This window comes from Babylonia areolata, chromosome 6, assembly GCF_041734735.1.
Source record: "Babylonia areolata isolate BAREFJ2019XMU chromosome 6, ASM4173473v1, whole genome shotgun sequence".
Lineage (NCBI taxonomy): Eukaryota > Metazoa > Mollusca > Gastropoda > Neogastropoda > Buccinidae > Babylonia > Babylonia areolata.
The window spans coordinates 2,531,628-2,541,627 of NC_134881.1; positions in this window are offsets into that span (position 1 = coordinate 2,531,628).

Consider the following 10,000-nt stretch of genomic DNA (forward strand, 5'->3'; position numbering starts at 1 on the left):
AATACACTACTTTGTCTTTACTTAGGAACAGATAATTGCTGTTTGGCAAACGCCCAATAAATAATAAACAGTCAACAGAAACACTCAGGTTTGCTCCTGAAACCGCTGATTGCTGCTGTGTGTTTGTCAGTGAAATGCTGTCATTCCACTGAGAGAAGACACAGCTTCCAAGTAAGGATGTCAGCGTAGGGCTATCAGCTCATTGAGAGAAGACACAGCTTCCAGGTCAGGATGTAAGTGAAGGGCTGTCACCTCACTGAGATAAGACACAGCTTACAGGTCAGGATGTCAGCGTAGGGCTGTCACCTCACTGAGAGAAGACAGAGCTTACATGTCAGGATGTCAATGAAGGGCTGTCACCTCACTGAGATAAGACAAAGCTTCCAGGTCAGGATGTCAATGAAGGGCTGTCACCTCACTGAGAGAAGACAGAGTTATCGGGTTAAGGTGCCAAGTCACCAGTGTTTATCTGCTCATCCTCCTCTTGGGACTCACTTTTGATATAGCTGTTGTTGCTGTTGTTGTTGTTCTCGTAAAAGTAGGCAAAAGGTACTAAATGGTTACTTCAAGTTGATGCCACACTGATGTCATTCCAGCACGGTGTAACAGTCAAGGGGTTAATATAAAAGAAGGTTGAGTACTTCAATGCAATGCCGCATAGCACATCAGGGGTTAATATAAAAGAAGGTTGAGAACTTCAGTTCAATGCTGCATAGCACATCAGGGGTTAATATAAAAGAAGGTTGAGTACTTCAATGCAATGCCGCATAGCACATCAGGGGTTAATATAAAAGAAGGTTGAGAACTTCAGTTCAATGCTGCATAGCACATCAGGGGTTAATATAAAAGAAGGTTGAGAACTTCAGTTCAATGCTGCATAGCACATCAGGGGTTAATATAAAAGAAGGTTGAGAACTTCAGTTCAATGCTGAATAGCACATCAGGGGTTAATATAAAAGAAGGTTGAGAACTTCAGTTCAATGCTGCATAGCACATCAGGGGTTAATATAAAAGAAGGTTGAGAACTTCAATGCAATGCTGCATAGCACATCAGGGGTTAATATAAAAGAAGGTTGAGAACTTCAGTTCAATGCTGAATAGCACATCAGGGGTTAATATAAAAGAAGGTTGAGAACTTCAGTTCAATGCTGCATAGCACATCAGGGGTTAATATAAAAGAAGGTTGAGAACTTCAGTTCAATGCTGCATAGCACATCAGGGGTTAATATAAAAGAAGGTTGAGAACTTCAATGCAGTGCTGCATAGCACATCAGGGGTTAATATAAAAGAAGGTTGAGAACTTCAATGCAATGCTGCATAGCACATCAGGGGTTAATATAAAAGAAGGTTGAGAACTTCAGTTCAATGCTGAATAGCACATCAGGGGTTAATATAAAAGAAGGTTGAGAACTTCAGTTCAATGCTGCATAGCACATCAGGGGTTAATATAAAAGAAGGTTGAGAACTTCAGTTCAATGCTGCATAGCACATCAGGGGTTAATATAAAAGAAGGTTGAGAACTTCAATGCAGTGCTGCATAGCACATCAGGGGTTAATATAAAAGAAGGTTGAGAACTTCAATGCAATGCTGCATAGCACATCAGGGGTTAATATAAAAGAAGGTTGAGAACTTCAATGCAATGCTGCATAGCACATCAGGCGTTAATATAAAAGAAGGTTGAGAACTTCAATGCAATGCTGCATAGCACATCAGGGGTTAATATAAAAGAAGGTTGAGAACTTCAATGCAGTGCTGCATAGCACATCAGGGGTTGATATAAAAGAAGGTTGAGAACTTCAATGCAATGCTGCATAGCACATCAGGGGTTAATATAAAAGAAGGTTGAGAACTTCAATGCAATGCTGCATAGCACATCAGGGGTTAATATAAAAGAAGGTTGAAAACTTCAATGCAGTGCTGCATAGCACATCAGGGGTTAATATAAAAGAAGGTTGAAAACTTCAATGCAGTGCTGCATAGCACATCAGGGGTTAATATAAAAGAAGATTGAGAACATAGCACATCCTTTCCGAAAGGTTCAACAGCCGAGTGGTTAAAGCGTCGGACTTTCGATAGGAGGGTTCGGTTCGAATCTCGCTCGCGGCATCTGGTGGCACAAGGACTGAGATTGTCCTATTTCCCATATCAATACAGGTGAGGACCTGCTAATACCCGAACCTCCTTCGTGTGTATACACATGCAGAAGATGAAGTGCGCGTGACAAAAAGGTCCCATAATCCAAACCAGCCTTCGAAAGGTTATGTAACAGGAGAATGCACACAGCATGCGCACCCCCGATATTGGAGCCTGTGAGATAAAACTTCTAAATTTAATCTAAAACCCATTGAGTGCCGTAGCTTGTATCACATTACGTACATGGTGACATCACTAGTCATCAGCAGAAGGGAAATAACTCTGGAAGGCTGACAATTCACACACTGTATCTACAGTGGTATCTCCCTAATGTTTTCCTCAGTTTTAGGCTTCGTGTTTTGAATATTGTCTCATGACTTGAAGCCACTTTCTACTGTTTTTCCCCGGTACTGAAGGGTTTTAAAACACAAAACACCCACCTGTATCAAAAACATTATTCGAATGGACGTGATTGTTGCAGCCCAAGAGCGCAGAAGCAGAAGAAGAACAGCATTTCTCTCTATCCACTCTTTATCTTTTTATGAGTTTCCTGTATTTGTATTTGTATTTCTTTTTATCACAACAGATTTCTCTGTGTGAAATTCGGGCTGCTCTCCCCAGGGAGAGCGCGTCGCTATACTACAGCGCCACCCATTTTTTTGTATTTTATCCTGCGTGCAGTTTTATTTGTTTTTCCTATCGCAGTGGTGTTTGAATGAAAGAGAACAACAACAAACAAACAAATAAACAAAAACTTCAACTGAGAATTGAAAGAGTTATCAAAAAATGGGAAAGCTCCATACGTGGGTTGTTATTTTTCCAAATGTTTACAAATGAGTTGACTAATTTGACTTTGCCTGTGATTTTTCTGATGTTTGATTGTGGTGTGGTCATATTATTTAACATCAAATGTCATCATCCGTTTCCCAGTAGAGGTGAAAGGGTTGAATAAAAGATCAAACATTGTGTGTGTGTGTGTGTGTGTGTGTGTGTGTGTGTGTGTGTGTGTGTGTGTGTGTGTGTGTCTGTGTGTGTGTGTGTGTGTGTGTGTGTGTGTGTGTGTGTGTGTGTGCGTGTGTGTGTGTGTGTGTGTGTGTGAAAAGACCTGTTTCCTTGAACGACTATCGCCCTATTGCCCTTAACCCTATTGTGATGAAATGCTTTGAACGCATAATTCTCACATATTCTGTCTTCTATTGTTCCATACAATGATCAACACCAGTTTGCTTACACCGCCAATAGAAGTACTGCCGATGCGATACTCACACTCCTTCATCACGCATACACCCACCTTGAGAAACCAAATTCCTTTTCTTCTGCTTTCAACACCATCCAACCTCATCTGATGGCACTTGAGCTTCTTTCCTTTAATCCCAGTTCAAACCTTGTTCCATGGATCATCAACTTTCTCGTTAAGAGGGCCCAGTCTGTTGTGTGTACTTATATTTTGTATCAGATTTTAAATACTGCTAAATAGCTTGCTTTTAACCGTGTATACATGTCTATGTTTTAGTTTTGTCTGATATTGATTTATGCATGTGTGTGACTGTGATTATTTTATGTGATTCTTATATTAACTTTTCAGTCAAGCATATTTTCTTTTATACATGTATACATTTACGCTGATATTGAATGACTGTGATCAATGGATGTTTATGTTTGTGTGGTCCCACATTAACTTGGCATCCGATCATTCTATTCCCTTTGTGTGTTCATACCGTGCGTTGTTTGTGAAGCGAACACCACGCATGAATTTCTCTTCTTGAGATAATAAAGTATTCTCTGTGTGTGTGTGTGTGTGTGTGTGTGTGTGTGTGTGTGTGTGTGTGTGTGTGTGTGTGTGTGTGTGCGTGAATAAATGAATGAATGAATAAATCCATCAAACACTCACTCACTCAATCAGCCAGTCAGTCTAGCATTGTAAGCCAGGAGCGAAACGGAAGAATTTTAAAGTTGCAATTAATGACAGAGGCAGACTGTCGTGTCATCCAGTTCACGTGCAGTCAGTGGACAGCCAATGGACGTTCAGACAGGTTGACATCTGCGTCACGTCAGTCCGGTGTTGGCAAGGCTCCATCAGTACTTGTAGTAGGTGGGGATGAACTTCTTGTGGTCTGAAACACAATGTGAACACACGTAGTGTATCGGTGTCGTCGTACAAATCACCAGTAAAATCACCATCATCTTTAACAACATCGCCAGTCATCAATGTCATCATTAGCAGCAGCAAGAGCAGCAATTTACAGCTGCTTGAAACTGAACACACACACACACACACACACACACACACACACACACACACACACACACACACACACACACACACACACACACACACACACACACACACACAGAGCTTAGAAACCACGTAAATAAAAGGAAAAAAAAGAGTTGCAGAATACATTGTACATTGTAAGGCAATCTTTTGTGCATACCAATCAGAAGAAGCTAGCGCAGACTAACAATATGCCGCAAAGGCACAGTAAAACTAACTCAGGAACTAAGGAAATAAGCGGACCATGCTCTTGTGTGGAAGCCAGTCCTGAACCGCATGCAATCCTCCACTAATAAATGTGTCACAAGTTATCTTTCACATTCAGCAATCTAGAATTATACGTGAAAGGTTCAGGGGATGTCAGTTTAGGGTTTAGGTGAATTACGTTTTGTATGGTGATATTTCTGTGTGATAACAACGAAATTTTCATACGATATAGACATCAGGATAAATCCACTTTCAAAACATTGCTAATCTGCTTTCTCTGTCAATACACATACAATCATTGCACCAAGATTTCTCTAAACAGCCAGTGAAACGGAGTCTTTTCTTCTCAAGTCTCAGTCAGGTATTGTGTTTCACTTCAAAAACAGTTTGCAATCTTGAAGAAACAAGTCACATGGTTTTCAAGGACATGGCTACATCGGCATCTGTGAGTGTTTGCGCTGGATGACATGTGAGATAAGAAAGAGTTCAGTTCAGTCATAACCACCCCGATTGTGAGTTACAAGGGTTGTTGTTGCTGTTGTTTCCATCTGTTCCCCTTTTTCTGTTTTCAATCATCTACATCAATCAATCAATCAATCAATTAATCAATCAACCAATCAATCAATCAATCAACCAACCAACCAACCAATCAGTGTATTCAGCACATGGTGGTTCCCTTGGATCTTCTCTGGTCCCGTGAAAGAGGGATTGTCAAGAGAGTGTGTGGGTGTGAGTGTATGTAGTAGTAGTCTTCAGTTTAACGTCTTTCCACTTTAAGTGAAAAAGACAGGAAAAGGCCGGGGGTGCGGGGTGGGGGTTGCGGGAGGATGGGGGGATGGGAGCGGAAGAGGGTGTACGGATGTGTGTGTGGGAGGGGGGCAGGGGGACGGGTAGCGGGGGAAGGGAGGAGGGAGGCAAAAGGACAGGGAGGAAAATAAAACAAAGATCCTGGCTGGCAGGCCGGTGGAAAGACCAGGACAGGTCTACACTTGGAACACTTTGACTGCCCTTCTTAAAGCTTAAAACATGAGATCTGAAATATCTGCGATAATGATGATTTTGATCTACCGTTCTTGTTAAATATGACATTCCGGATAAAGTGTTCACGTGAAACCAACTTTACTTAGCTTGTTCACTGAGATAGTTTCTTAAAACAAGATTACCCAATGTGATTCACAGACATTTGTGATATCTAATGTGATTCATAGACATTTGTGATATCTAAACGTGGCAAACGTAGAAATACTTTGTTGTATCTAACGTTATCTTTATCTGACAAATCAATATTCTAGCTACCAGCCACCGTGGTGAAATGGTTGATGGCAATAACAGACTGCTGAACAGGTGTTGGTGGGATCCAGTACCATCCTAAACATCATCATTATGCCATCTTTTGGCCCATGGCTGGCTGGCAGCTTCCAAGACTAGTGTGCTGTGGGATCAGATAAGTCTGGGCCACACACATTTCCAGTGTTTTCCACTTTCTTTCTCAAACGAGATTTTTGAGCATGCTAATCAGATATCATGACTAGATATTTCTGTCTCTCAAGCCTGATCGATATATTACAAAGTTCAGCCTTAAACTGCAGTTCTTGTAGCAATCTGTGAATAGTTTCTTCAGCGAAACAAGGAACTTCAGGCGTGGGTTTCCAAGAAGAGTGGCAACTTCATATTTTTTTGCGTAAATTGCATGTAAAATGATTCTGTCCTTTGCAAATCATTCTGCCCAGCCAAATCACTTTGGAGCAATCATGCTTCATAAGTTAAAGATTTTGGAAAGTAAAACACCTCTTTCCGGGAGAAGATGCGGGTGGGAAATGGAATCTAAAGATGAACAACGATAAGGAAGAGGAGAGGGAGGAGGAACAGAAGAAGGACGAAGAGAAGGAAGAGCAGGTGGAGGAGGAAGAAGATTGTATAAGAGAGTACAGAAGAAGAAGAAGAAATGGCAATAGTGGTAAAGTAGATAAAGGCGCAGCAATACTGATAGCAGCAAAAAACGGCAATAGCCATGGAACCAACAGCAATAAATAAGCACCAGTAACAACTGAAGAAACAACAGAAGAAGAAGAAGAGAAAGAAATAATGAAATAATAGACGAAAGAAACGAAATCAGTCAAAAGAGAATAAAAAATAAACAATGAAAGAAATGAAACAATGGAAACAAACTAAAAGAGAAGGAGGAAAAGAAAATGAGCAGCCAAGAAAAAGAAATGGAACAAAACAAATTCAGCAAAGAAAGACATAAAGGATGAAATAGAAAGACTAAGAAGGAGAGAAAACAAGGGGGAACAGAAGCGAAAGAGTAGAAGGGAGAAAATAACAAAAAGAGACAGAAAGAACAGCAGAAAAAGAACGATAAACGAATGAAAGAAATGATTGAGAAAGAGAGAGAGGGAAAAGGAAGGAAGCCAAGAGTTAACGAAACCAAGGAAGAAACGAAGAAATGTTTAAAGACAGAAGGAAAACAATGAAACAACGGGTAATAAGAATGACAGAGAAACGGAACGAAGAAACAAATAGACAACAACAACAACAACAACAACAAAAAACCCACCAAAAAAACAAGAAAGAAATCTAAAAAGAAACAAAGACACAACGAAAGAAAGAAAGAATGAATGAATGAATGAATGAAAAAAGAAGCAAAACACAAAAAAGACAGCTCACCAAAGGTTCCAGACACAAAGCTTCGAAGACAGACAAAAAATTGTCAAGAAAGAAAGACATAAACAAAGAATGGAAGAAAGATACATGCAAAGAAAGAGAGAAAGAAAAAAAAGAAAACACAAGGAAGACAACTGACCAATGGTTCCAGACACAAAGCTTCCAAGACAGTCAGGCAGCAAGACCAGCAGGCAGTGAAGGTAGAGGGAGAGATGTTGCTCCTCTTGGTGGAGGATCCCTTTATATAAACCTGTCCACTGCCCCTCCTTCCTTTTTCACTCCTCATCAACCCTTCATTGCTTCCTTCATTCTTGATGGATCATTGGTCAGGTTGTAAAGACTTTGTTTTTGATGTCCAGGTTGCGCTGTGTTTTAAAACCGGAGCTGTGTGAAGTAATCGCGTACGTGACGTGACGTCAGGAAAATCAAGTAAACTGGGATAATGCAAAATAAGATATTTGGAATAGTAAATAAGTAAAGACGGATTTGTTTTTAAAAAGATAAAACGAAACAATTCAGTCTTTTAATACATACGAAGCAAGAGGCAAAGCCTTCTTGGCCCACGTGTGATTTCTGCTGAAGCTATACAACAAAACCAAAAACGCCAGGGGTGGAAGGGAGGGGGTGATGCAGCTGGAGGAGGCAGCGTTACTAGAACTAACATACAGCCAAAGGAGGGGGAGTTACAAGGACTTACATGACTATAGTCAAAGGTGGGGGGCGTTACAAGGACACACATAGTCAGAGGAGGGGGAGTTACAAGTACACACACCGTCAGAGGAGGGGGAGTTACAAGGACACACACAGTCAGAGGAGGGGGAGTTACAAGGACACACACAGTCAGAGGAGGGGGAGTTACAAGGACACACATAGAGGAGGGGGAGTTACAAGTACACACACCGTCAGAGGACGGGGAGTTACAAGTACACACACCGTCAGAGGAGGGGGAGTTACAAGGACACACACAGTCAGAGGAGGGGGAGTTACAAGGACACACACCGTCAGAGGAGGGGGGGTTACAAGGACACACATAGAGGAGGGGGAGTTACAAGTACACACACAGTCAGAGGAGGGGGAGTTACAAGGACACACATAGAGGAGGGGGAGTTACAAGTACACACACCGTCAGAGGAGGGGGAGTTACAAGTACACACACCGTCAGAGGAGGGGGAGTTACAAGTACACACACCGTCAGAGGAGGGGGAGTTACAAGGACACACACAGTCAGAGGAGGGGGAGTTACAAGGACACACATAGTCAGAGGAGGGGGAGTTACAAGGACACACATAGAGGAGGGGGAGTTACAAGGAGTTACACATAGCCAAAGGAGGGGGCGTAACAAGGACACACATAGTCAAAGTTGGGGGAGTTACAAGGACTTACATAATTATAGTCACAGGTGGGGGGCATTTCAACTTACACAATTATAGTCACAGGTGGGTGTGTTACAAGGACACACGTAGTCAAAGTTGGGGGAGTTACAAGGACTTACATAATTATAGTCACAGGTGGGGGTGTTACAAGGACACACGTAGTGAAAGTTGGAGGAGTTACAAGGACTTACATAATTATAGTCACAGGTGGGGGTGTTACAAGGACACACATAGTCAAAGTTGGAGGAGTTACAAGGACTTACATAATTATAGTCACAGGTGGGGGTGTTACAAGGACACACACAGTCAAAGGAGGAGGAGTTATGAGTTGCACATAGTCAAAGGAGGGGGCGTTACACAGACTTACACATGGCCCAAGGAGGGGGCGTTACACAGACTTACACATGGCCCAAGGAGGGGGCGTTACACACGGACGTTGTACGCCCGAAACGGCACAATTTTATGTCAAACAGCTCACACCGATCTGTATTTTATTGTTGTATGATCTGTCAAAGCTTCAGACTTTCCCAGTCTTCATCGCGATTTTCCGGCTTCTATAAGTCATGACAAAATTGCAAAACGAATTACCGGGCCTTATGTACATGATAACAAGTCCACTTCTTACGGCAAAAAAGAGAAGTGTCAAAAACCATTTAAAGTTTAATTATTAATCTTTACAAAACAACAACTAATTTATGGAAAACTAAGATATTAAGCTTGGGTTTATTATTCACTCTTTTTACAGCATACCATCTGTATCATTCAATGAAGCTTTCAGGCTTGTGGTGCGGTTTCCAATTTCGTGGGATTTTTTATCAAGAGGTCGTTTTAGTCAACTGTGGATTAAGTACATGGTAGTTGTTTTTTCATAAGAATACTATGTTTCCATGTTGTTGTTTTTTTTCTTTTTGTCGTGTTTCGTTCATATCGTTCCACCATCTCCTTCCCAATTATGCATTCCATAAAAATACTCTGTGTGTTTCAACAAGAAACAACAACAACAACAACAACAACACACACACACACACACACACACACACACACACACACACACACACACACACACACACACACACACACACACACACACACACACACACACACATGCGCAATAATAATTTTGGTCAGTTTTTATTTTCTTCAAGAATCAATGACTTAATACGAAAAAATATGTTCGAAGAATGACAGTTTTATGTGATACCCACAACTCTCTCTCTCTCTCTCTCTCTCTCTCTCTCTCTCTCTCTCTCTCTCTCTCTCTCTCTCTCTCTCTCTGTGTTATGTGTGTGTTATGTGTGTGTTATGTGTGTGTTATGTGTGTGTGTGTGTGTTATGTGTGTGTGTGTG